Source organism: Ursus arctos, unplaced genomic scaffold (assembly GCF_023065955.2).
Source record: "Ursus arctos isolate Adak ecotype North America unplaced genomic scaffold, UrsArc2.0 scaffold_14, whole genome shotgun sequence".
Classification (NCBI taxonomy): domain Eukaryota; kingdom Metazoa; phylum Chordata; class Mammalia; order Carnivora; family Ursidae; genus Ursus; species Ursus arctos.
The window spans coordinates 7,966,589-7,993,452 of NW_026622808.1; the positions used below are offsets into that span (position 1 = coordinate 7,966,589).

The 26,864-nt window shown below is 54.4% G+C and overlaps 1 protein-coding gene across 2 annotated transcripts in view; it reads left to right on the top strand.

Annotated features, from left to right (window-relative positions):
* Positions 1–26,864, top strand: part of GAS7 (growth arrest specific 7) — a 202,859-nt gene that overhangs the window by 30,861 nt on the left and 145,134 nt on the right. The window contains exon 1 of one of the 2 annotated variants that reach the window (XM_057311319.1): positions 15,628–15,849. The exons of the other annotated variant lie outside the window; for it this stretch is intronic. The gene's annotated coding sequence lies outside the window, so the exon portion shown is untranslated. Of the gene's footprint in view, positions 1–15,627; positions 15,850–26,864 lie in introns of those variants that run through there. 2 annotated transcript variants of the gene reach the window in all.

Below are 26,864 nucleotides of genomic sequence, written 5' to 3' on the forward strand. Positions count from 1 at the left end.
CATCAGCAGATTTATCGGATCTGGCCAGCCAGCTGACAGAGGAAGTGTGACTCTGAGCTCCCCGTGGTCCCATCAGACCTGTCCTCTTATTGAGGAGTGAGGGGGCCAGAGCAAGGGTGGAGGTTCTCAGGGCGGGTGACAAATGGATCTTTGACACATGATTTCCCTGGTCAGTTACAGGGTTGGCGGGTCTTGAATTCCAGGGCTTTAGGCCCCGTCCTCAGCATCCCCAGCATCCCCAGCCCCGTTGGAGGTCTAGCACTGCGGGGTTGCAAGCAGAGAGGATTTCCTCCTGGTCCTCCTCCCTGGGGCCCTGTCTGTCTCCTCCTATGACCAGGCACGTGTGGCCTTGTCATGAAGAATGGGCTTGAGGGGGGATGGAGGGAGATGGGGGACGAGGTCGCCCATGACTTCGTTGAGTTTTCTGTTTCTTATCAGTTGTCATTTTGGGAGGGAGCTACTGGGTAGGGGGAAGTGGTCCCCACGATGCGATGCCCCCGGGCCTCCCAAAGAGCCTGTGGGCCAGTGGTGGTTGTGTCTGATTTCTGCCATTGGAGGAGGGTCCAGAGGGAAAGAAGCCATTGTGGCGGTAGTGGGGAATTTAAAGAGGGACTGTTGGCACAGGTGGGGAAGGGGGTGGGGGATGGGGAGGCAGGCCTTTGGGGACAAGAGCGGGGAGCAACCACAGGAAACTGGAGAGAGAGATCGGGGGTGGGGTAATGGCAGCCTGGTGGGGACAAGTCACAGCCACGCCACAGCCTGCAGACAGATTCCTGGAGAAATGACCCGGCCTCGTTCCCCTGTCCTCGTCTCCTACCTGCCTGCCCATTGGCTGAGCCGACCTGGAAGCTGGTGGACAAGGGGGTCCTCACACGCAATCCATACAGGTCAGCCTCTCGGTGCACAGAGCGGGCAGGAGAAGGGCCAAGGGTAGATCCCAGATATTCACTCTGGAGGAATATATTTTAAAACTCATTGTCAGTTTGGAAGGGACCTTTGACCTAGGAGCTGAAGTCAAATCAAGTGCATGGGGGGGCGTATGGATCTCAGACATAGAGACCCTTCCTCTGCTGGGCCTAAGTCAGGAAGCTGGGAGGGGGGCACTCCTGGGTCTTGCCACCTGGGGGCTGGGAGCAACAGAAGCCCCTTGGAGGAATCGTGGGGCCGGGAGGTGGGGGAAGCCAGAATGAGCTCCCCAGGATGGGGGTACCCGAGAAGTCTGCTCGTGAGGGAGATGTTATCAGAGATGGAAAGAGAGAGAGGGAGGGAGATGGTGGCAGAGCCAAGAATGAGCTGAACAAGGAGCGTCTGCGCAGAGTTGGAGAAGAAGCCAGCCCACAGAGGCTGGCTCGTGGGGCGAGAAAGTTCCACAGGCACAAGGCTGTGTGTACAGGGGGCTGAGGGTAAGCCAGGTGCCCGAGCCAGGAGACGTTCTGCCCTTGGAACTTGACCTCTGGCGATCGTGTGCTCACCCCTGACTCTGGGACGGAGTGGTTCCAAGTGTAGAGGCTGGAGCCAGAGTGCTGGAGACCTTGGGCAGGTGACTTAACCTCTCTGTGCCTTGGATTTCTCATCTGGAAACAGTACCATAATCGGATCTATCTCGTAGGGCGTTGTATTTAATTCCAATGAATAGACAAACGGAAGCTTTAGAATAACGCTCAGCACAGAGGAACCGGCAACCATTGTTATCTATCAACAGGATTGTTATTTAAAAAATACCCATTGCTGGGGCCCGGGTTAACCCAGCATGCCTTGGAGGCAGGGCGTAGACATTAGCATATTTTTAAAGCTCTGGATGTTTCTGGTGTGTAGTTAAGAGTGGAGAGCCATTGCTTTAGGGCTAACCTCAGGCTCTCTGATACTGGAAAGGGCTTAATGGAATAGTTTCGGGGTGGGAGCGGGAGGGAGAGAAGAGGGTACCACCAGGACAGAGAAAATGGGAGGGAAGCCATGCTCCAAATTGATCCTTGAGATAGCTGTGGGAAACGAGCCAAGGAGGTTGGCTTGAGTTCGCTTCTGGTTGGAGGCTGGCCATTTGTCACAGAGACCGCTGTTTGAAACTTACCATTTACACATTAGTATGAATAAGTTTATTAGGACCTGTGCATTCTCAATAGGGCAGAGCTGGACGAGAGCCTGAGGACATGGGTATCGGGAAGGAAGGGTGTTGGGGGGATCAGGGGAAGAGAGAAGAAGCCTTTTTATTTCAGGTTTTGTTTGTCGTCTGGACAAGTCAGACGCGCAGTAGGACTTTGGGAGTGGACGGTCCCATGAAGCGTCGTGTGGGTTCTAGGTGTCTGTTTGGTGGGCAGCCCGGGTTGAGTTGATGGTGGCTTCACTTTTTACGAGATGTTTCTCCGGGGCGGGTAGGGAGGGTTTTCCTAGAACTCAGTGCACTGAGCACCTCTGTCCAACTGTAACGAAGACGTTTTCTGGCCGGCTCGGAGCATCCCTGAGAGGCCGCATAGTATGGTCCTTAAGAACACAGGGAACCCGACGGGCTCCAACTGTTTTGAATCCCTGCCTGGTCCCTCTCCCCTGCAGCAATCTGCTCACACCTCTCAGTGCATCAGTTGCCTCATCTGTGAAATGGGCACAATAATGGGGCTTACCTCGTAGCATTGTTGGAAGATTCGAAGGAGTTAATACGTGTAAGTAATTTAGAACCGTGGTTCATGGGGTTTCTTTGTCTTCTTTATAAAACATTATGTATTACTTATTTTTAAAAAATTTTTATGTATGTATGTAAATTGTATGTGTGGCGTGGGGCTTGAACGCTCGACCCTGAGATCAAGGGTCCCATGTTGAAGACAGAGATCAAATCTCTCTCTTCTGTGATTCCGGCATAGTCTTTAAGCTGGTCCCGTGTACCCTGTGGAGTGAAGTATGAAGCACCAGGAGATGGGGAATGGACCCCAGTTCAGATCTTGGCTGCGGGCCCTTGAATGAGTCACTCCCGTCTGGGTGGGCCTTATTTCAGCCTGTGTAAAATTAAGCTGGTAATACTGGGAGCAATAAGGGTTAAGAGATAAGTGTCTATGGAATCAATTCTTCACGTGGAAGTGCTGTTCTAGAAACTGGGCACTATTATTAATCCTACCATAGTCCACCAGAATGCTGTAGCCAGTGCCGACCGCATAATAATGAGAGATCATCGCTGCCTTCCAGGAGGGAAGGGAAAAAGGGCCAGGACTTGAAGTTGCAAGTGGCAGAAATCCAGTCCACACGTTTCAGCCAAAAGAAGAGGGGGAGGAGAGGTTAATTTATGAGCTCGTGTTTTAGGGTGGAGTTCAGGGATGACTGGCTCCAGGGGCTCACATAATGTCCACAGGGCACCGTCTCTCACCTCTAATTGGCTCTCCTCTGCGAGTGTATCAACTATGAGACAACTCGTAACTTCCTCCCAGATTGGTAACCTACCTTGGGGGAAATCCCCCCAAAAATGAGAGGGTATCTTACTTAGTAGGCGGATCAAAATAAAAGCTACAGCAATTCACTTTAGAAAGCAGTCAGCTCCCCCCAAAGGAACCCCATACCCATGAATAGTCACCCCCATTCTCCCTCCCTTCCCCCCAGGCACCACGAAGCTTCTGCTGTCCATCTCTGCGGATTTAACTGTTCTGGGCTTTTTATATAAATGGAATCCTGCGCTCTGGGTCCTTTTGTGCTTGGCTGCTTTCTCTTATCTTGGTGTCTCCAAGGTGCATCCTGAGATCGTGACCTGAGCCGAGATCTGGAGTCGGACGCTTCACCGACTGGGCCACTTGGGCTTCCCTAATCCGTAATTCTGAAATGTTATTTATGAAAGCTGCAAAACTATACCTTCGTGTTTTCATCCTTTGGCTGTGGAATTCTAAAATGCTACCAGATGGGATATGGTACCCCCTTAAAAATAGACCCTCTTCTGTCGAACGTCTGGAGCAGGAAGTTGGCTTGAGGGTTCGTCCAGGCGCCTGAGGGATGCGGTGCCCTGAGGGAGACTCCTGCCCCCCTCCACGGTGATGCTTGACCAGCAGTAAAGGGTCATCAGAGGGATAGGGGTGAAGAGCCCAGGGTACCTAAAACCAGCAAAGCCACCCTTACCCCCAGCGCCAAAACGCAATCAAGAAATTAGAAGACACAAAAACCAGATGATTCTGACTCTCTTTCCCAAGCTCCCTGGTCAAAAATGCCTGTTGTAGGTAATAATTGAGGTTTTGTGAGCTCCAGGGCCACGAGTGATGGGCTCTCACAGCACCTCTGTGAGCTTGGACGGGCCCTTTACTCCTTCCACCATCCTGATGTTATGGCCGAGGACACGGGAGCCCTGGGATTTGGGATTTGCCCCAGGTTAAGAAGTGGCCGTTAGCTTAGGACAGATGGAGCGAGCATTCGGATGTCTTAACTCGGAGTTCTGTCCTGTTTTGTTATGAGCTCTTGGCCCTGTTTGTACTCATTTTAAAATCTAGATAAGAGTATCCTGATTTTTTTCTTTTTTTTTCTAAGAATCACATTAGAGAGTTGGAGCTTGGGTTTGGGATGCTTTGATAAAATCACAGTTGGATCTTTGGCAAGAGAGAGAAGAATGGCCGTGTGAACCCCCCTCCCCCACCCCCTCCTGTGTGTACAAGTGCAGTTATCCAATATATTTTCAGAAGTCTCTTCTTCTGTGTTTGTGTAGACCCCGCTCGGCTGGTCTTAGAGTCTCCCTTTGGGCCGTACGAGGAAATACAGGGATGTTCCGGTGACTCTTAAATCGCTAGTGGATTCCAAACTGGTAAATAGTCCAGCTGGGTGACGGAAAACCATTCACAGAAACTTCTGGGATGTTTCCTTCTGTGGGAGTGTTTTTAAAAAGCAACTTATTTGAGGTTCTCTGAGAGTTTCTGCAAGTTCAGGGAAGCAGCTGTGTATTTATATTTCACTAGGATTAGACACCATGGACACCTACATCCCTCCTCCACCAAAAAAAATACACCCAAACCCCAGTACTGTGGCTTTGCCTGAAGTATGAAAACAACGATTTATTCATAAGCCAAAACCCAGACACATCCACCCAGTGCATCTTGGGCAAGTCTGATGAAGTGTCCTGATGAAAACACTGTAAGATGTTTTCAAGTGAATTGGGTAGGTATGGATACAGGTTTTGGCTTCCTCCGTGCTTATGGAAATTCTTGACTTAATAGGTAAATCTCAATTTAGCACACTCAAAGGAGCATGGATTCTGGAAGAGCTGAAGTCCTAAAATAAGGAAATTTTATTATCTCGCTGCAGGAAAACGAGAGCTCTTTTGAGCTGTTGCCCCTCGGCAGTGATGTGTCCGGACTGTTCTATACTGAGATGGTCAGTTTCCCAGCACCTGGAAGGCCTGGGAATCTGCATTTCTGGCAAGTTCCCAGTGATGCTGGTCTGTGGCCCCCTCTCTGAGGGGCAAGGCTCTGGAGAATTCCCTCCCCATCTCTTGAGAGGGTTTTGCTTTGTAAAGAAAGATAGGAAGATCCGTCCCGGTTCTGAAGACGACCCTGAGGTCCCTTCCATGATGAATGCCTGCTGGTTCAAAGGCCCTGGGGCTCATGCTCTGGACCCTTCCCAGGAAGACCCTGGCTTTGGACCAGCAGGGGCAAGTTCTCATCATTGAGGTGTTCTTCTTGCTGTCCCACAGAGATAGAATAATGTGCCTCTTCCCTTCACCGAGCCCTAGGGCTTTGCTCTGGGATTTACACCCCTTTGAAGGCGAGGAGATGGCCCTCGTTTCTGGGGGGTGGGGGGTCTCAGAAGCCATAGTCACACGCTGCCTCTGGCTGCCCGTCCTGACCCAGCCCCTCCATCTGCTCAGCAGAGGTGGGGGTGGTGTCCCTGGCAGGAGCAGAGGACCCACGGTTGCCCCTCTCCCCCAAGCCAGAATCAGGCCACCGATTGGGTTGACATGCCCAGGTAGGAACTCAGAACGTGGTCCTGGGGGTCTCAGCCTCAGTTCTGACAACAACACCAGGCAGGGCGGGCTTCAAGGTCAAGTTCCTCCAAGCCTCTGCCTCCTTCCTTAACTCACTGTATTAGCAAAGGCTCTTGCATGCTGCCTGGGCTCCCCTGGGCACCTTTCACTTAGACTAACCTGAGTATGACTTACTGCAAAGGAGTATGGGGGTTCTCTTGTTCTTCGCACACGTCCTTCCCAGTGCTTCCCGTGCACAGAGATGGTTTCTTTCCATCGGAGCATTCCTTACCACTTCCTGTCCCCGTGCCCCCGGCAGACAGCCCCAGACGGCAGCGTGTGTGGAGCTCTGAGCTGAACAAGGCGCAGTGCCAGCGATGGGCTGTGGGTTTCCTTTTGGTCTTCCACTCTCTGCCTGGGGGAGCCGGCCTTTCTCGCACTGTCTCGGTGGAATGGCCCGACCATATTCCTTTTCAGGAACTGCCATATGTGTTTCTAGTAAACGCCCATGATCTTTGGTACCAAGGGGCTTCTGTTGTGTGCTTCCCCCCCTTCCTCGCCTAGATGGTGGTGTCTGTTGGGGGGTTTGGTTTCTAGAAGGTTCTGGTCAGGAGGCAGGCAGGAGTGATCAATCTGGCCGCTCGTATCTGCCATATAATTTTCTTCTTGCTTCAAGAAAGACTGTATTTTTTCTTAGAAATTTAACATCCATTGCTGTGCGTGAACACATTCATTTCCAGATCCTTTCTTATCTGATATCAGGGGTTCTGCAGAGATGGGCTGGCTGCTTTGGACCCATCTCCCAACTTGGCATGCAAATCACTCTGATAGACCCAGGCTCCCAGATGCCTATCCCGAGGCCTCCTGGTCATGCTGTGATCGGAGTCTGGGGCTGGTTCCCTGGGCCCGGCACTGCCCCTAAGAGGCGGGGTCCGTCTGTCCTCCTGGGCACTTTTCACTGAGCTCCTCGGCCGCTGTGGGCAGGACACACTCCTGGCTCTGTTTTAGAAACAGTGAGGAGTGCAAGTGGGCACAGCGGCAGATTTCTCAGCTTCGAACAGGATGCCGAAACGGGACCAGTCCCCCGCGTCCCCCGTCCCTTGGTGTCATTGGCCCTACGAGAGTCTCCTGTGATCACATTTCAGGAGGGTGCTGGTCTGTTTCCTCCATGCTGCTGTGGTGTGAAGCTTGCTGTCTGGTGGGGGCCCCTGACCCTCCTCAGCCCCGGGCCAAGTCAGGGTTAGGGATGGGGCTGGCTCTGCCTGAGCCCCTGCTCCCTGGGCTGCTTTCCCCTCCAGACTCATCAGCTTGAACTGGGACAGTGTCCTTGGAGCCCAGCAGACAAGAGCCCCTGTCCTTGTTTGTTCTGGCTGCCAGAACAACGTAGCACAGACTGGGCAGGATGAAGGGGGGCTTCCACAAGACCTTTATTTCTTCTCCCTTCTGCAGGTTGGAAGTTCAAGGTCAAAGTGTCGGCAGGGCTGATGTCCTCTGAGGCTTCTCTCCTTGGCCTGTGAGAAGTGGCTGGCCTCTCCCTGTGACTTCCCCTCCGTGCCTGGGGGGCCTAATCTCCTCTTCTCGTGAGGACCCCAGTCCTATTGAATGAGAGCCCACTCTGATGACTTCATTTTGACTTAATCACCTCTTGGCACTTTTTAAATTTATCTATATCTGTTTGAGAGAGAGCAAGAGAGCGGGGTGGGAAGGGGCAGAAGGAAAGGCAGAGAGAGAGAGCTTCTCAAGCAGACTCCATGCTGAGCGCGGAGCCCGATGCGGGGCTCGATCCCATGACCCTGAGATCATGACTTGAGCTGAAATCAAGAGTCAGACGCTTAACCGACTGAGCCACCTGGGCGCCCCGACTTAATCACCTTTTTGAAGGCCTGCCTCCAAATAGGGTCATGTGCCTGAGGCTAGGGGGTTCGGACTTCAACATACACAAACATCGTGGGGTTCACAACTCAGCTCCTATCACACACTCTTTTGTGCTCATCGGCACCCCTGTGAGTTCAGCCTGTGCCGACATCCAGAACCGTAGGGCTTGATCGAGGTTGCCTGGGATTTTAGAAAATAGTAAAATTTATGCACGTTTGGAATGCACAGGGGACCTCCGAAAACCGTTTTCTGTAAGAATTACGATGGCTTCAGTGTTCTTGTTTTATGTTAGGTTTTCTCGTTTAAACCTTTAAAAATACGTAGTTAACTTGCTGTGTACTTACTATATAGTGTGTTTTATTGACTTTATTGTGTGTGTGTGTTTCTTCTGATAATGGGAAAGGTTTACAGCCTGCTTTTAGTTCTAGTAGTTGTCTTGGTGACTAACTGTACGACTTTATAATATCCTCCGTCCCTGGCTCGTTAGGTATACTTACTCACCCACCACTGCGAGCGGTGAGAAAATGATTCCGAAGAGTGATAATCCGAACAGAAATAACGAATGCGTACTATACTTTATTTAAAACAGTTTTTTAAAATTTAACCATCTCTGCAGCCCTGTGTTGGAAGGAATTTATTGTATCCGTTTTAAAGGGGAGGGACTCACAGAGCGCCTGCCCAGGGCCACTTGGGTTAGTACCTTTTTTTTTTGTTTGTTTTTTTAAGATTTTATTTATTTATTTGAGAGTGCATGAGAACAGGAGTTGGGGGGAGGGGCAGAGGGAGAGGGAGAAGCAAACTCCCGGCTGAGCAGGGAGCCCGATGTGGGACTCCATCCCAGGACCCCGGGATCATGACTTGAGCCGAAGGTCTTAATTGACTGAGCCACCCAGGGGTCCCAACTTGGGTTAGTATTTAGCAGAAGTGGGATTTGACCTGGAGTCCGCGTGATTACAAAGTTCTGCCTCTAATTCTGTCTTGTTAGGCCTGCACATTTGGGGTGATGCCCCCCACTGCCCCCCTCACTCCCTTTGATTTCTTTGGAGCTGGGCTCTTTGGAGGAGAGAATTCAGAGCTTAAGGGTGTGGACCCTCCCTCGAGCAGTGCTTCGGCTGTCCCCTGGTTGTGGCCTGTGGGCAGCCTCCCAAATCAGGGAATTCCAAAAGTAGGTCAGGGTCCGTGGGAGACACATAGACGTAGCTGTATGTTGGTACACGCAGACATACACACGTAGACAGACAGACGTATAGACAGACACACATACACACACACAAGTACATACATTTTTAAGGAGGGTTTTTACGGGGAATTGGTCTTAGGCTGTTGTCTCCACAGCTAGAGTTGGAAGCCCACAGGACAGGCAGAGTCAGGAAGGGGGGTCATGAGCGGGAGACCCGTGGGAATGGATTGAAGTTGCCTCTGATCTTGGTGGTACGGAGACCCTACAGAAGCCGGGCCCCTTGGCCTTGGAGTGAGCCCCACGCACTTGGCCCCTGAGTCAGAGAAGCTGAAGGAGGGTCTGGGACATGTCAGCCACAGCCTGCATGAGCTGCGGGGTGGCTGCCATTTGCTTTTTGCCGTCCAGAACTCCCCAGAATCTTCCTATGGTGTGCCCTAACCCAGAACATTCCAGAAAATGAGCTCTGGCAAATGACGTTCAGCGTGGCCAGGCTCACACCTTAGAAGTCCATCACACAGCCAGGTGGTGGGAAGACAGCAGCTTGGGGTATCAGAATGACCTAAATTTAGGGAAACTGATCTATGCCTTTTCCATGGAGGACGGGGATAATGATGCCATTACCTTCTCTGTGGAGCGTTATTCACGGATGTCGAGGGCCCCGCTTTGCTCCTGGATGGAAGGTAAGACATCTGTAGTTCTTGACACTATCCAGGAGCATAACATCTCCCCATAATTAAGTCTCACTTTATCTCCTCAATAAATGGCTTCTTGTGTATTCCCTGCGTCAAGTTCATTCCCAGGAAGTTGATCTGCCTTCTTGTTATTGTGAATAAAACTAAATTGTGTTTTAAAATTGGTTATTGATTATCTGTGTTTCCAGAAGGATGTTAGTAAATAGTCATGTTCCGTCTTTAATGGGAATTCCCCTGGGGTTTCCTCGTAACTCGGATACTGGCTGTTGGTTTTAGATAGCATGCGTATTTCCGATTTAGCATTTTAATCTCCTTTTTATGTGTGTTATTCTGTGTCCTTATGGTGAGTCTAAGACGAAGCTGGTCTTAATACCAAGGAGAGGTATTTTTGAAGCTACAAATAGATGTGGAATTTTATCAAAGGGTGCATGGCCAGCATCTCTCAAGATGATTGTGTACAGTTTTATTTAAAAATAATACGATTACCAATATTCCTAGTTTTCCTAGCAGGACTGAATGTCGACATCAGAGGCAACTCGGTAGAAAGAGCATAGGATTGAGTGTCTGGGAACGTGGATTCTAGTGCTAGCTTGTTTTTGTTTTTTTTTTTTTCTTTTTTTTAAAGATTTTATTTATTTATTTGACAGGGACAGAGACAGCCAGCGAGAGAGGGAACACAAGCAGGGGGAGTGGGAGAGGAAGAAGCAGGCTCCCAGCGGAGGAGCCTGATGTGGGGCTCGATCCCATAACGCCAGGATCACGCCCTGAGCCGAAGGCAGACGCTTAACCGCTGTGCCACCCAGGCGCCCCTAGCTTGGTTTTTTTATTATGAATTTGACCTCGGACAAGGCAGTATGTTTCATTTTCCCCCTGAACAGTGCCCCACACCTGCGTTCTCTGATCTGTAAAATGGGTGTAGTTATGCTTTCCTTTCCTAACATAGAGTTGGAAGGATAAGGACGAATCCATAGTCTCTTCCCCACGTTGATTTCAATGCTTTCCCATCTGCAAAAGAACCTTGAAAAAAGGAAGTCTGGGGGCATCGTGATCCCGTGACCTGGGATCCTGTGATCATTGAGACCGTCAACCAGCAGTTCGTTTTTCATTCACTCATTTGTCCAACAAATATTGATTGAGCAACTGTAGCGTGCTAGGAATTGTTCCAGACGCTGGGAACACAGCAGTAAACAAAGTAGACCAATCCCTGCACCCTGGAGCTTACATCCCAAACAACGAACAGAGAAACACTGGGAAAATCGATAAAGGAGGGTGAGGGGTGGAGTGTGAGGCAGGGTCCAGGCAGGCTTAACTTTTAAGTGGGGTGGTCAGAGAAGACCTCACTGAGGTGACATTTGAGCAGAGGAGGGAATGAGCCGGGTGCAGGTCTGGGGGAAAACTGTTCTGTGCAGAGGGACGGCATGTGCAAAGGCCCTGAGGTACAACAGCAATGCCAATGCAGCTCGAGCTGGGCGAGTGGGCCGGAGGCGAGGGAAAGGGTTTGAGGTCTGAGAGGTCGAGGAGGGTCAGGTCACGCAAGACCTTGCTTCCTGTCCTAAATCAATCACTCTGGCTGCCTGTGGAGAGTGGTTAGAAGCTGGTGGTGGGTGGAGACAGGCAGACCTGAAGAGATGGTGGTCCAGTCCGGGATGACAGCTGCAGATGGGGTGGGAGGTATCGGATTTGGGGTCCAGTTTGAAGAAGGCACTCGCGGGGTGTGCTGGCGAGTTGCACGTTTCCTGTAGGGACAGCTAGTTGGCTCTTCCTGCGAGAAGAAAATGTGTCTGCCACTCTCATTACAGTCTGGGGCGATGGGGCCTGTGTTGTGCTGAGTCGGGGGAAACTGAGGCCCCCCCCAGCACGTCTCCACACCTCTGGTTGGGTTTGGATATCTGCGGGAGAAATTCCGCTCTGGGGCCCGGCCCAGAAGTGCAGGCCGTGGTGTGGCCTGCCCCACAGAGGGGCAGCTCCCCACAAGCCCTGTGTCCCCGAGGGTCATCGAGCCCTACACCACCCCTGTAAGAGTCGGCATTAGTCACGGAATACTTGGCCACGGGTGACACCGTGATTCAGTAATAAAAGACAGACAACATTTGGGAAGCATTTGCCTTAATTTTCATTTCAGGGCGTCTTGTCCTCCCTCAGACAGCCCTTTGTGTTCTTATGAGGCGCGGGACCCACCCACGTGCTCCAGGGGGGGCCAAGTTGCTCATTTATACCCTCGTGCTCTCAACTACCCCAACTCAGAACTGGAAAAAGTCTCTTCTCTCCCCCTGCGGGCTTCAGGTCTTCCCCGCTCTTTCCTGCCACTCTTCTCCCCTTTGGATCAAATGCTGAAAATTTCGTTCCCAGAGCTGCTTTCAGGCTGGAGCTCAGAGCAGTGCAAAACCCCCCACTGGGGCTGGCGGGAGGGGGGGCTTCCCACCCTGCTCCCCCCTTACCCCCCCAGCTCTGAGGCCTGCCTGCTCGCCGGGCACAGAGCTCAGAAGATAGTAGCAGAGCTTATTGGTGCAAAGGAGAGAAAAGGACGAGATAGTTTCCTCCACGCGAAGACAGGAAAGCACACGTTAAAAATAACACCAACAGGCGAAATCGGGAACACAAACAAACGTAAGCCAGCAGGGCGTGATGGGGCGTTCGTAACCGCCGCCTGGCCTGCCTCTAGTAGTTCCGGAGAAATCTCCGGCCAGCGCCGTGTCCCGGGAGCCTTCCTCTGGGGGGCCAGTCTGAGTAATGGGCAGAGGCTTAAAGTCGGAGCCATCTGGAAGGCTAGTTTTGTTTTTTTATGTATTTTTATTTATTTTTTATTTTTTAAGATTTTATTTATTTGAGAGAGAGAGAGAATGAGCATGAGCGGGGGGAGGGGCAGAGGGAGAAGCAGGCTCCCCGTGGAGCAGGGAGCCCGATGGGAACTTGATCCCAGGACCCTGAGATCATGACCTGAGCCGAAGGCAGACGCTTCACTGACCGAGCCCCCCAGGTGTCCCAGGAAGGCTAGTTTGAGGAAGAGAGAAAGGACTCATCTTGAGGATGTATGTGGGAGGGTCTATCTGTCTGTCTTTTGGAGGAGGATGCCTTCAGGGGAGAAAGGCTCAAGCTTTGGGGGTGTGAGAGGAATTGAAACCCTATGGAGAAAGGGAGGAAGGAGTCCTGTTTTGGCCACTGCCTGTGATTTGTATGAAAGAGTGAATAAGACTTTTTTTTTTTTTTAATGATTTTTTATTATATTATGTTAGTCACCATACAGTACATCCCCGGTTTCCGATGTAAGGCTCGATGATTCATTAGTTGTGTATAACACCCAGTGCACCATGCAATACGTGCCCTCCTTACTACCCATCACCGGTCTATCCCATTCCCCCACCCCGCTCCCCTCTGAGGCCCTCAGTTTGTTTCTCAGAGTCCATAGTCTCTCATGTTTCATTCCCCCTTCTGATTACCCCCCCTTTCTTTATCCCTTTCTTCCCCTACCGATCATCCTAGTTCTTATGTTCCATAGATGAGAGAAATCATATGATAACTGTCTTTCTCTGCTTGACTTATTTCACTTAGCAGTATCTCCTCCAGTGCCGTCCATGTTGTAGCAAATGTTGAGAACTCGTTCTTTCTGATAGCTGAGTCATATTCCATCGTATATATGGACCACAACTTCTTAATCCAGTCATCTGTTGAAGGGCATCTCGGCTCCTGAAAGAGTGAATAAGACTTTTAAGTTTTGCTGTGAGTTGGGAGTGAAGTCCTCTCTCCCCCGCGCTGCCACCCCCTTTTAAAGAGACTTTAAAGATCCAGTCCCCTTTGGGACATCTGACTGGCTCCGTTGGCGAGACATGCAACTCTTGATCTCAGGGTTGTGGGTTCGAGCCCCACGTTGGGTCTATGTAGAGATGACTTAAAAATAAAAAAAATCTTGAAAAAAAAAAGACTAAAAAATCAAATTGCTTTTAAATAATTTTTGGTCGCCTGAGTGAGGTTCCTTCGGATGCAATGCTGGGTGGAGACCAGACCACGGCTGCGTGGACGGCCTTTGATGACAGGTGGCCATCTGCGTGTGTCCCTGTACATACGTATCTATGCAGGGTGGGGCGGGGTTGAAGGTCACGGATTCGGTGGCTGGTGGCTGGGTTATATGGTAACTATGGTTAACCTTTCGAGGAACTGCCAGAAGATTTTCCAACGCCGCTGACCGCTTTACGGCCCCACCTGTACGAGGGTCTAATTCCTCCGCATCCTTCCAGCGCTCGCTAATATCTGTCTTCTCCATCAGGGCTCTTCTCGCGGGTGAGACGTGCGTTTTCATTGTGGTTTTGATTTGCATTTTCCCAGAGGCTAGTGGTATTGAACATGTCTTCACGTGCTTACTGGCTTCCTGTGTCTGGGGAGAAAGGTCTTGTCAGAATCTCTGCCCATTTTTCTGTAACCGAGTTAAATTACCGATGTCGTTTTATTTTACTGAGTTGTAAGTGTTCCTGATGTCTTCCAGATAAAAGTCCCTTATCAGATAGACGTTTGGCAGAAATTTCTTTCTGTTCTCTGTGGGTTGTCTTTTCACTTTCTTTTTTTTATTAAAGATTTTATTTATTTATTCGACAGAGAGAGAGACAGCCAGCGAGAGAGGGAACACAAGCAGGGGGAGTGGGAGAGGAAGAAGCAGGCTCATAGCAGAGGAGCCTGACGTGGGGCTCGATCCCACAACGCTGGGATCACGCCCTGAGCCGAGGGCAGACGCTTAACCGCTGTGCCACCCAGGCGCCCCTGTCTTTTCACTTTCTTGATGGTTTCCTTTGAAGCACGAGTTTTTAATTTGGATGATGTCGACTTTATTATTATTATTTTTTCCCTTCTCTTGCGTGTGGCTTTCGTTCTACCTAAGAAACTGTGGCCAAGTTGAGGTCGTGAACATTGACACCTGTTTTCTTCTAGAGTTTTACAGGTTGGGCTCTTATATTGGGGATTTAGATCTGCCTCGAGGTACTGTTTGTAAACGGTGTGAGAAAGGGGTCCGGCTTCATCTTCTGGCTGGCGGCTCTCTTGTCCCAGCACCCCTTAGTTGAAAAGGCCGTCTTCTCTCCGTGTTATGGTCTTGGCCCTTTTGCCCTCAGGGTTTAGCTATGTTATTTGTTTGAAGTCTCTGGGTGGGGAAGCATCTACAGACCCACAGGGAGAAAGCAAGTCAATCAAGGATCCCTTATGTTTGGGGAAAAAAAATGCTTTTGTTTGGAATTCTAGACAAGATTTCGATGGAAACCGTCACTGAAAATGAAAATCACCAGCAAACGATGTGGTTGAATAGATAGATGTGAGGAAACGTGGAGTTCTACGAATCTGGCCCAGTTGGCAGGGGGAGCGGGGGTGAGGGGAGGCGCTTGGCCTCCGCCAGCTCTGGAATTCGATGGGGTGTGGATCGAAAATCAGAGCTGACTGCATCAAGTGTGGGAACCCAGGCTGCGGGGCCGGGAGCACGGGGAGCCCCGTGTCCCACCCCAGCCCACGCTCCCCCAATTGGCTCCTTAGCAGCAGGAGGTCAGCACCGGGACAGCCGGGCACGGGGAGCAGCCGGCTGTGAGACTCTGTGCCAGTTCTTCCTTGGCCTTGATGCAGGAGGGGGATTAGAGAATTATTTCTTCTAGAAGCCTCCGCCGCAGAACGGAATCCTGGATTGCCGAGGCCTCTGCCTCCCATGCGTGGGGGGTTGGGCGGCTCCACCGCCCCAGAACTGTGGGTGTGGGCCGGGAGGATGCAAGCACGGCCTCCTGTGTGACTCAGGGCCCCGGCCCTGGGCAAGGTCATGTGCTGGGGTCCCCAGGCCTGGCCCGGCTCCCGGGGACACTGGACGCGCCCCCCCACACCCGCACTGCTGCTCCCGGGATTCCACCCCAGCTGAACCCCCAAGAGCAAAGGATTAGCTAAGTCCCAGATGTTTAGATCCCTAACTCAGTGTTTGCTTGTGTTCTGTCGCTCCCCGAGGTGGTCCAGGAGCTGGCTCAGATCTTGGTGTGGTTCTCGTGTTGAATCAGCATTTTCCGGGACAGGCTTGGGGGTTCCAGGATTTACTCGGAGCTTTCTGCCCTGGGTTCCCCTCAGCCCCGGTTGGAACCTGCCCAGTCTTGGGGGCTCAGGGCGGTGGAGACGGCGGCCCTCCTCTTGGACGGGAATCCAATCAGGACTTGGGGGAATTCTCTGCCCTGGTTCAGGTGAGTGTTTTTCAAAATCAAGTTCCCCAGTTGTAGCCTCCAGCCCTGAGTCGTTCCCTCTGTGAGTGCACGGTTGAAATGCTTTCAGGGGAGCTGAGTGGGGCTGGTGGTGGTGAGGGTTCTGGAACCCAGGAAAAGAGAGCATTCCCTGCAGTATTGCAGACCCAGGTTTCTTCCAGAGCCTGGAGTCAGCTAGCGAAAGCTCCAGCCCCTGGCTGGCCACCCCCAGCTGGCCTGTCTTCACACTACAGACTGTGCAACAGGGGGAGGGCCATGCGGTGACCTCTGGAACCCAGGAGTCCCCCTGATGGAAGCTGGAGCCTTTCATCAATGTGGTGATGGGTTCAGATGTCAGGGGCCACGTAGGCCACTGAGATCCCAGGATTACATGCCACTGGAAACAGGCAGCGTCAGCCAATCGTAGGGAGCGCAGGCCCAGCTGGAAATCCCAAATCTCCCCATCTTAGAATGTCAGTATTGATTCAGATGGAAAACAACAGCAGACAAGACAGTGAGTTGGCCAAAACCTACCAACAGCCTCTTTGTAACACTTCTCTCTGCATAAGAAATGGGGTGCTAGGGACAGGTGGTGACTCACCAGGTTGCCAGTCCAATAAGCAGCCTGCACTCACACTCTGGTTTCTAGACTCCCAGGCTCTGGAGCAGTGTCCGGTCAACCTTACCAGTACCCTCCAGTCAAGCAAACGGAGACCCCCATGAGGTCAAGGAAGACCATTCAGCTTAGTAAGGGGCTGAGCTGGGATTTGACCCCAGCACTGGCTGGCTCTGTCCGTCCTGCTGTCCCTGGGATGAGCATTGGCGTCTGCTCCATTCGGGAGCATTTTTTCTTCCCACAGTTCCACCCTGGGATTGGTTCCCAATCCTTGAAAAACAGAGCTGTCGCTTGACCAGTGAGTGGCTTCTCCGAATTCTGGGGACTTTTCGGGAGCAGGAGGAGATCCCGAGGGCATGCATGTGTGAGTGTGCACGTGAATTCTGTCCTGCTTCTTCACGCCCATTCATCGTTCCCGGTTTCTCCGAGAGGTCTGCGGATTTCCCCAGAAGGAGTCGCAGCCGGCGCTTTTCCCGGTCTCAGAAGCAACCCCCCTTAGCAAGAAAGACGCACTTAACCCGTGTCCTTCCTGAGCCACCGGCTCGGTCGCCGGTGACATGGGGTCTCCAGGCTCAGCCCCTACGGTGGGTCCCCTGCAGATTTGAGGGGCACCCTGGGAGGGTGAGCCAGGACCACAGACTGGCAGCACCCTCGGCCAGACCCGGGGAGCCCCCCTTGGATGCATGATGGGGAGTCTGGTGGAGGGTCGTGTGTGTGTGTGTGTGTGTGTGTGTGTGTGTGTGTGTGTGTGTGAGGGTTGGGGGCAGGGGCCAGGAAGTGGTCATAAGTAAAGCAGGGCGGAGGGGCTTCTCAGAGATTTACTAGCTAAATATTTTCCGGATGTTTTCATCGTCCTTTAAGGCTGATCCAGAGGCGGACTTAACAGGACTTAGCCTGACTTCTCCAGTGGCTCCCACCCTCCACCACCCCCTGACCCCTCGCACTCTGGCCTCCTTCCCAGCACCACCCGGACGCCGCCCCATTGCCCTCGTACCATTCCCTCCTCGTTTCATCGTACCGTCTCCTCTCCCTGTTTTTAGTCATATTACACGCAGAGTCGTACGACCTGATTTCTTTCTTGATGCTTAACATTTATTGAATATCTTTCTTTGTTAGTATGCGTGTCTAAAGCATTCTTTTTGGTGTCTGCTATTAGTTCATGGTTTGGGTGAACTATTTATTATTTATAATCCCCTAGTGATGGACACTGAGGTTGCTTCCTTTTTTTTTGTTTTTGGCTGTTGAAATCCCTGGCGCTGACCGTCCTCGTGATGACATCTCCTCACACTGTGATTGGTTTGCTCTTCGGAAAGGTTGTACCAATTCACAGCCCTTGGAATGACTAATGCTCCACTCATTGGCCAAGGCTGGGATTGGTGGTCCTGCAGAGAGCTTTTTTTCCCCCTCTCACCCCCCCTTTTTTCTTCTTTGTTTTAAGAGAGAAAAACATAAAAACAGAACTCGTAGTGACAAATGCTACCGGCGCCCTTATGGGTCATGTTCATTCCAGTGCCTCGCTCCTGCCTGTCCGTCCACAGTCCGTGAGCAACGAGCAGGGGGCCGCTGTCATGGAAAGAGTGTGCTGGCTCAAAGGTCCATGTGCCAACCTTGGCTCTGTTATTCAGCAACCTGCGGAAAAGCTCTTGTCTTCTCGGTGCTTCTGTTTTCTAATCTTTACCATGGGAATAATCATACTTGCTCCACATCCTTGGCACGTCGCGGGTGACGAGTCAATATTTATTTTAAGACCTCCCCCAGCGACTCTGGCTTCCGTAGCTTCTCTTCCGTCCCTCTGACGCCCCCAGAATGTCCTGCCACCCCCACTTGTCACTGAACCCACCACAGACGGCTGTCATATTGCAGACTCAAGAGATGCGTGACTTTGGCTCTTTGGGTACCATCGTGGCAATCCAGGCTCTCATACGGGTCCTTCCTCTGCCCTTGGACATCTGGAAGTGTTGGGTGGATGAATATCGGGGTCCTGTGCGCCCCTTGTGGGGAGGTATTCCCAGTGCAGGTGGTACTGGGGTGGGCAGGTGGTGATGGGGGGCTATGTCTCCCGCCAGGCCCCGTGCCCGTGTGTGGGGTGCAGAGCATATCTGGGCTCCTTCCTTCGGGACCGATAAGGAGCCGTGTCATGCAAGCTGCATTTCCTCGAGGACCCTGTCCTGTGGGTCTCCCCTGGGAGCGGGGGTGCAGCCCGCGGTGCGAGAGAGGGCCAGTGTGCATGGGGCGGTCCAGTTCTCGTCTGCTGCCCGCCTGGCCTCTCCCTGTTGGAAGCTGTGCAAGGCCCCGCCACGAGGGGCTGGTCGGAGCCGGGAGCCGTGTGGGGAGCCCTCTTGGGCACAGGGACGGCTCTGTTTCCTCCTCCGCCTCGCCAGGGGCCCCCATTCACGGCAAGGAGAGTCACGCATTCCCCCTTGAGATAAGAATAGAGCCCAACTGTGCCGCGGGACAGAGTCCGGCTTCTTCTGCCGGCCCTGCGAGGCCTGGCAAGGGCTCCCAGATGGTACTGGCATGAGTGGGCCCTGGCGGCCTGCCCCGCCAGCCCCTTGTGCATTGTGCGGCTGGGACACTGGGTGCAGTGTGCATGCGTGCCCGCCCGGCCCCCCCGGAGACCAGTGTCTCCAGGCTCTGCTCAGGATGGAGGGGTTTGGCCTGCGGTCAGCTGCCCCGGGGCTCTGCTGTGCGCCTTCCCTTCCCTGGGGTCCCGGTCTCCACCCTCCCGGCCTCCATACCTCTCTGAGTAGCCACTGCTGTTTATTCCTGGAAGGGAGGCAGAGAGCCCTGGCTGGGAGCGTGGGGAGGAGAGTGGGCTGGGTGTTAAAGGCGGCATCCTGGCGACTCCATGGCCTCCTTCTGCAAGCCTAAGGTGCAGGAGACACGAACAAGCAGGGGCCACTGATGGTGTGTGACGGATGGGGTGCTGGGGCTTCCGTCCTCAGCCCCGCCTGTGTCCGAGGTGGCAGAGGGAACAGCCTCGTGTCACTGCAGCGGCGGGACTGGACCAGGGGCTCTTAACCCGGCGTGGGGCCCGGAGTGTTCCTGGGTTCTCCTGTGACCGGGTTGGGGGGATCCTTAGTGTTGTTTCCAGCCTTCAGATGCGGGGGGCAGGGCTTCTCAAAGTTGGTCCCCGGACCAGCTGCAGGAACAGTGGAGATGCACATTCCCAGGCCCCACCCCGGGCCTGCTCTGGCAGAACCTGGCCACAGGGCCCGGAAATTGTGTTTGACACCCTCCCCAGGGGGGTTCTGATGCACACAGCTGCCCCAGGACCACTGGTCTAATAAGTGAGCTGTTTGCAAACAGGTTTCAGCGCTCTCCCCGGTGGGTCAGGTGACTCAGCTGAGTGCCCAGGGCCACGACTGTGTCCTGCTGGGCACACAGTCCACCGACAGGCGTTCAGATCAAGAGAGCTGAAACTATCTGTTTGAACACGGAGACTCCCATTCAACCTAAAAAAAACCACAAAAACTCAAAAAACTTACAACTTGCGCGTTTTCACACATTCCAGTTGATTCTACAACTGGATGAGGTCGCGTTTTGGGTTTCTGGGTGAAAACACTGAGCCGTGTGTCCGGCAGTGGCTGGTCGGTGCCACGGAGGTGTGACGGGAAGCCAGGGTTTTCCGCCTTGAGCCGGGGGCTTTCCAGTAAGTGTGCAGGCGGCCGTGAGGCCAGTGCGGCGAGGCTGTCCCTTCTGGTGGGGGGCGCCTGGCCTGATCTAAAAAGCGCGTTAACGAGTATTTGAATAGGGCCGCACGCAGGCATGCAAGTGTTTGGGGGAAGGGCTTCAGTATCTGAGTCTCTGTCTCAACCTGTGAGGGTTCCTGAAAGTCGCTGGCTTGGGCACCAGCCGCTCTTGCAGGAAGAAAGTGCTAGAAGGGAAGTCTCCCGGGGCAGGGCAGGATGCACAGACACGCGGCTGGACCGTTTCTGAGGCTTTCGGGGTTTCCGCGGCACGGTCCCCTGGGTGGGCGGGGAGAGCGGTGCCACCTTTGTTTGCAGGCGAGAGAACGCCTCCTCTTGGGGGATTCCGATCACACCTCCCGCCCCCCGCCTTGTGTCAAGGGTCCCCCACCTCCCCGGTCCTCCCCGTGAGACCCAGTCTCAGTGGCTGCCGAGACTTGGTTGGAAGGAACGGGCGGGAGGAGCATAGGGCAGAGGCCGATGACCGAGAGCAGTCTTGGGAGCACCCGATTAGATCTCCAGGATCTAGGTACCCGTGGCCTCTCGGGTGGGTAGAACGTTTCCAGAGGGATCTGCCGATGCAGAAATATGTAGTAATAATAGACAGCATTTATATAGCGTGCACTGTCTTGTAGGCACCGTGCTAAGCAGTGTGCCTGCATTCGTTACCTCAGTTAATAATCACAAGACACACAAGGTGTGACCAGGCCCATTTTACAGATGGGGAAGTTCTAGGATTTGTACCCGAACCATCTCTAGCCGGAGCCTGCGATTGAAGCCGCTGGTTGCTCTGTACTCCTTTTCTGCATCCCTGTCCCGGAGAGGGGAGTGGGGACCCCTCATCGCCTCCACTTACCCCCCCAACATACCTGCACACCCAGTTGAGCAGCTAGGTGTCCCCAGTTTGGGGTCCCAGCAGGCCCTTGCTTTCATGGAGCAGCTGTGAAGGGGAGCAAATGGTGAGGAGGGATGGGAGGGGCGGTGAGGTGGGGTGGGGAGAGGAGGTACCCGGGGATGCCTTTTCTTCACACCTCCTTCCCCGGCCCCCAGCTGCTGACTCGGATCCATGTGCTTTTGGGATCTTCTGCTGGCCATCTGGGGATCGAGTCCTGGTCTAGCTGAACCATTTGGGGGAGACTCAGTCGTGGGACAGGAAGGAAAAGCTGTGATGTTCCAGCTTTTCAAGTCCTCGCAACTCTGCAGGGGGGTGGGGGGGAGAGGCGACCGGAAGAGTTTAGGGCAAGGCGGAGGGAGGCGGACGGCGGCTGGACCAGCTCCTGGTGGCTGTCTCTTCCACTAGAGCCTGGGGCCAGCCCCAGGCCAGCTGGCTTACAGCTGGATGCGTGGTGGGAGGAGACGGGAGGGTCCACAGGCCAAGACGCTGTCAGGGAAGTGTACCCAAAGTCAGCCTTGACTTTCCTCCAAACAGGAAAAGCCTGGGTGCTCCGCTCCCTTGCATTTCCCCGGGGGTTAGCGGTGCTGGTAAGAGTTCCGTGTTGGGGTCAGAGGCGTGAGGACCCTGGGTGTGACCCCCTCTCCTGCCCATCCTTTGCCATCAGGCTGCCATGGGCCCTGGAGTGAGCACAGCCCGGTGAGAGCAGTCACCCCGCCTAGCAGAGATGCTCAGATCAGAGGAGATGGGAGCCTGTAGGGCCCCCTCAGTCCTGGGGTGGGCATTGCCCCTGGAGATGTCGCGAGTGAAACGTGGAGCGGACCAGTTAGCTGAGAAGGCCCTGAAACCAGTGGGTGCTTTGGGCCGGCAGCTGGACCGGCTATAAGGACAGTCCGTGGGTGGCTTCCAGAGTTGTGGTTTCTGGTGCTGAGAAGAGCACAGTTTCAGTGAACCCGGGTCATAGTGGTCGTGGTGGTGATGGCGATGATGGTGGAAGGGGCGGGCAGTGGGAGGAAGGAAGCCGACCAGGGACCTTGACCAAGTACCAGACCCTCTCGGGAGGGTCCCCCGGTGCCGTCCTCCACCCCGCAGGCTTCATGTTCCGTGATGCTGGGCACGCTCGCAGGAATCCCACAAGACGAGTGTCTGCTCCTTTGCACCCTTCTCGAATGAGTTGTCTTTTTTTTTTTTTTTAAAGATTTTATTTATTTATGTGACAGAGAGACAGCCAGCTAGAGAGGGAACACAAGCAGGGGGAGTGGGAGAGGAAGAAGCAGGCTCATAGCGGAGGAGCCTGATGTGGGACTCGATCCCGGAACGCCAGGATCACGCCCTGAGCCGAAGGCAGACGCTTTAACGACTGTGCTACCCAGGCGCCCCCTCGAATGAGTTGTCTTAACGTCTACCCCCTGAATAAAATGTGTGCTTTGTGGGAGCAGCGTGCCTGGGGGCAGGCTTGTGGTGAGCTCCAGGAACTGCTGGGTGAACTCGTGAATGGCAGAAGGAAGGAAGGGGGGCAGAAGAGCTAGAAAGATCTTCCACTGCGGACATCTCGCACTGTTGAAAATTTTCACCCACCCTTCAGTCCACCCCAAACTCCTGGCTCCCCTTACTTTGTTCTGTCTGTCTCCTTGTCACCTTCTCATATTCTTATAGTTTACTTATCTCTGTTTTGATTCTCTGCCCCGCCCCCCATGCCCATGCTGGGAGAACACTAGGTTTTTCCCCTCTGTTTTGTTCACCGATGTGCCCAAGTGTCCAGGAACAGCTCCGGGCAGTCCTCCCTCCGGGCACTCAAATGCTCGCTATGCATTTGTCAGATGAATGAATGGGTGGAAAGGCCCCGGAAAGCACTTGCTAGTGTCCAGTGGGAGGGATAGACCCGCGTGCCCTGGGAGGTGCCCGCACAGTCTGGCCACCTGCCCTCGGCCCTGCTCCATCCTCGTGCTGTGCGGGTTCCTGGAGGAGGACCACGCCGCCAGCTCCGGGATGCGACATCCTTCCTGAATCCCCCTGTGGACGGTCAGAGCCTCAAGGGCTGACCAGGTAGAGAGTGAGCAGAGCTGGGAACTGTTTGCAGCTCAGGATTTTGGAGCCTGTTAGGACCGCATTCCTGAATCCCGCCCGCCCCCTCCCTGCCCTGCTACTCCGTTCCCGCCCTGTGGGCCGTGGGAAGTGGAAAATGCCTGGTTGAGCAATTGAGGGCGAAGGCGAGATCCCTGTTTACTCAGCCTCTGTCATCTGGCCTTGCAGCTAGTGCCCGGCTTACCAGCTTAATCCAGGGTAGTCTCGGCGGCCCCCACACCCTGGGTGCTTCCCATTCCTCTCGGGGTCATGTCCAGACCCAGAATCCCAGCCCAGATCTCCAACAGCGTCCCCTGGCGGGAACCTGCAACCCTGAGGGCAGCAAGCCTGCTTCCAGGCTCTGCTCAGGGGTTTGCTCTCGGCCTCCTGACTCCGCCGCGGCCGCTGTGTCTCCAGACATCACACCTGCTCCTTCCTCCAGGTCCAGGCCCCCTGCAGCCTTCCAGTAAAAAGGCAGGTGTGTCCTTCTAGCTGCTTGGGTCACAGCCCCCACCCTCTTCCCACGTTCAGTTTGCCAGGTAAGCGTGTAGGCTCCTCCTTCCAAATAGATTTTTAGAAAACGCAGCCACTCTGGCCACCCCCACTGCCATCCTCTTGGTGAGCCGAAGCCTCTGTCCTTGGGCCTCTGGAGTCTTGTGGTTACTGCCTGGCTGCTCGGCCAGGGTCCCGTCTGTTCTTAACTAACAAGTTGGATTGTGTCCCACGTCTCCTCGGGACATGGCGGCGGGTCCCTACGATGCGGTGGGAGTAGAGCTGAGCAAGCCCTCACGATGGCTGGCAGGACACCACGTGACCTCTGTGTCTGTCTCCTGCCCCCATCTCACTCCTCCCTCCCCTGCCAACCAGACTCCACGGTGTCCCTGCAAACGTTCCAGGCATGCTTTCTTGCGAGGGCCTTTGCAGCCCACGTGGGTCCCCCAGAGATGTCCGGCCCGGAGCCCAGGTCGGGTAGTCTGGTTTTGCAGGTGCGGTGAAGTTAAGGCTGTCGGGATGAGGAGGGGGTCCTGGGCTATCTGGGGGGGGGCAGCGTGATGTCAGGGGTCCTTTATATAAGAGGCAGGCTGGACAGCTGGGTCAGGAGTAGATGTGACATCAGAAGTGGGAGCTGAGCAATGCTAGGAAGGGGCCACCCGCCAGGACGACGCGGTAGCATCTGGAAGCTCAGCCAGGCAAAGGCGAGGGAGCCGTTCTCTCCCGGGGCCTCTGGAAGGGGCCAGCCCTGCTAATATCTTGGCTTCAGACCTGCGGGACCCCTTCGGGCTTCTGACCTCCAGAACCCTCAGACCATAGATCTGTGCTGGTTTGAGCCCCTTGGTTTGGGGTAATTTGGGACCGTAGTCCCCTCCAGGAAAGGAACCCACCAGTTGCTCTCAGCATCTTCTCACTCTGCCGTGCCCACTTGTGTTTCCTGTTCTCCTTGCTTTTTTCCATCACTTCCCGCCTTCCGGCAGAACCGGGCCTCCTGCCCGTGTGCGACGCTTCTCGTGGCCTGGGCGTCTGCCCTCATGAGGACGCGGGTCCCACTCTGACGTGGATCTTTGTTCTGGGACCAGTGCGTCCATCAGAAAGTTCTTTGTCGGGTGGATGAGTGGATGAGCGTTCCCTGGCCTGGAATGCCCTCTTTTTCTACCCTGTCCTCTAATAAGGCCATTCCCGGGGTCCCTTCTCACGAGGCTTCTCCCCAGTCAGGGCTTTCTGTTGGTTTTTCTTGCTGAACACGCAGTGGCTACAGGTGGCCCGGCCGTTTGCCCTGCTGTCTGTGGGAGACCACGAGGTAGTCAGGCACGGCAAGGCATTGGTTTTATCTGTGTGTTTCTTTTTTTAATTTAAGAGACAGAGAGAGCATGAGTAGGGGTGGGGAGGGGGAGAGGGAGAGGGAGAAGCAGACTCCCCGCGGAGCAGGGAGCCCGAGGCGGGACTCGATCCCAGGACCCTGAGCCGAACGCAGACGCTTCACCGACGGGGCTACCCAGGTGCCCCGTGTCTGGGGAGCGTCGTCAGAGTCTGAGGGCTCCACGGGTCCCTAGCCCTCTCCTCTCCTCTCACCAGAGCAAGATGGAGATGCTTGGTTCTGCTCAAGCCCGAGGTCCAGCTGGGCTCATTTCCAGAGCCTCCTGGGCTCAGACATCCTGCTGCTTCCTTGCCTCTGCTTAGTCGCCTGTCTGGGGGCTCCTGTCTCCACTGCCGCCCCCCAGGACAACCGGTGCCTTGCTCACAGCCGGCATGCGGGACCTGCAGAGTTGGGGCGTGAGGCAAGGTCTTAAGAGAAGTTAGGAGGTTCCCCCCCAGGGACCAACGACCCAGGACCAGGGTCCAGGGAGGGGGGAAGCTGAGGGGTTTGGCTGGTCAACAGCAGCTTGCTTGGAGGCTGGTGTGTTTGGAAGAAGGAAAGGAAGAAAAGATACGAAACAACAGTTAGGAGGGGTAAGCAGGTGGGGCAAGGACTGCGTGCCTACGATGGGCGCTTCAGGCTGGGGGGCCCCCAAAGGGTATAGTGCACGGTTGGGAGGAGCCCCGAAGGACGGGGGGACGCGCGCTCTGGGGCGAGGGTTGCTTCCCCAGGAAGCAGCTGCAGGCCGTAGCGGGGGACCAGTTGGCTGCTCGGGAAGACTCCTTCCCGCTGTCTTCTCTGGGGAAGACACGTTTTTGAAACACTTCCTGCGTTGGGGAGGAAGGTGATATTTTGCCCCCCTCCCCCCAGACTGCTGATGAAGTGTGCGAAGCTAGAAACCCACAGCTGTGTTTTTGCACCGCTCCCCCCGCACCCCCGCCCGCCCTGGACACCCGCCCCGTCCCACGGGGGGCTCCCCTCCCTCCTGCCTCCTCCTTCCCCGGTCCTCCCCCTGCCGGCTGGTGACTCACTCCGCTCTTGTGCAACAGTGGCAAGCTCCTGCTTTCTGAGAAGGGCTGTTTTCCTCCATGCCACGAGCTCCCCTCCTGATTTATGGCTTTGCATTTGGGCTAATGCTTTCCACATTTAGGTCTGAAGAGGAGTGCGTGGCTCGTTCGTGCAACCACCGAAACCCCAGTGCCCAGCTTGGGTCTGGCACCGGAGAGGACAGGCAGCCGGCCAGACGGAGGGACAGGGGGTGGGCAGCGTGGAGCGTCCTGCGTCCAGCCGGCCAGGGCTCCCCCCACCTCCGCCAGCCTCCCTGCCTCCAAGGGGGAGGCAGAGGGAGGAGTGCAGCCTCCGCTCCAGCCTTGCCTGGTCCGCGTTCTCGCGCCTGTGGTTCCCGCGAAGGGCACACATCTGGGGTCGTGTAGAGACATGATCGCTCCGAGCCTGGTGGCTTCACACTAAAGAAGCCACAGCGTTTGGAAGGGAGAGGCCCGAGTCTCAGGGTGTGGAAAAACGTTATCTTTGTGGTTTTAAAAGCCATCGCCCAACACTGTGTGTGTGTGTGTGTGGTTTCTTCTTTTTCTTTGTAGAACAATAATATTACCTTTGTTGCTATGGCGTTGTTGTGGGGGTGGCTCATTGGACTCAGACCCGATGCAGGCTGGTGTCTGGGTGCATAGCGATGATTAGACAGCAGCCGCAGGACTCCTTTTATTTTCTTGCATGGACCGAGGGGGCTGGCCGGGGAGCGTGGAGCGGTGGCTGATGGAGACGGGGGGAGGACACCCTTGGTCATTTCCAAGGCTGGAGCGCAGATCTGCCCAGGGCCCGTAGTTGAGGCAATCGTCCTCGGAGGCCCTGGCCCCTGGGGGAGGGGGTGCCCACGACAGGGAGAGA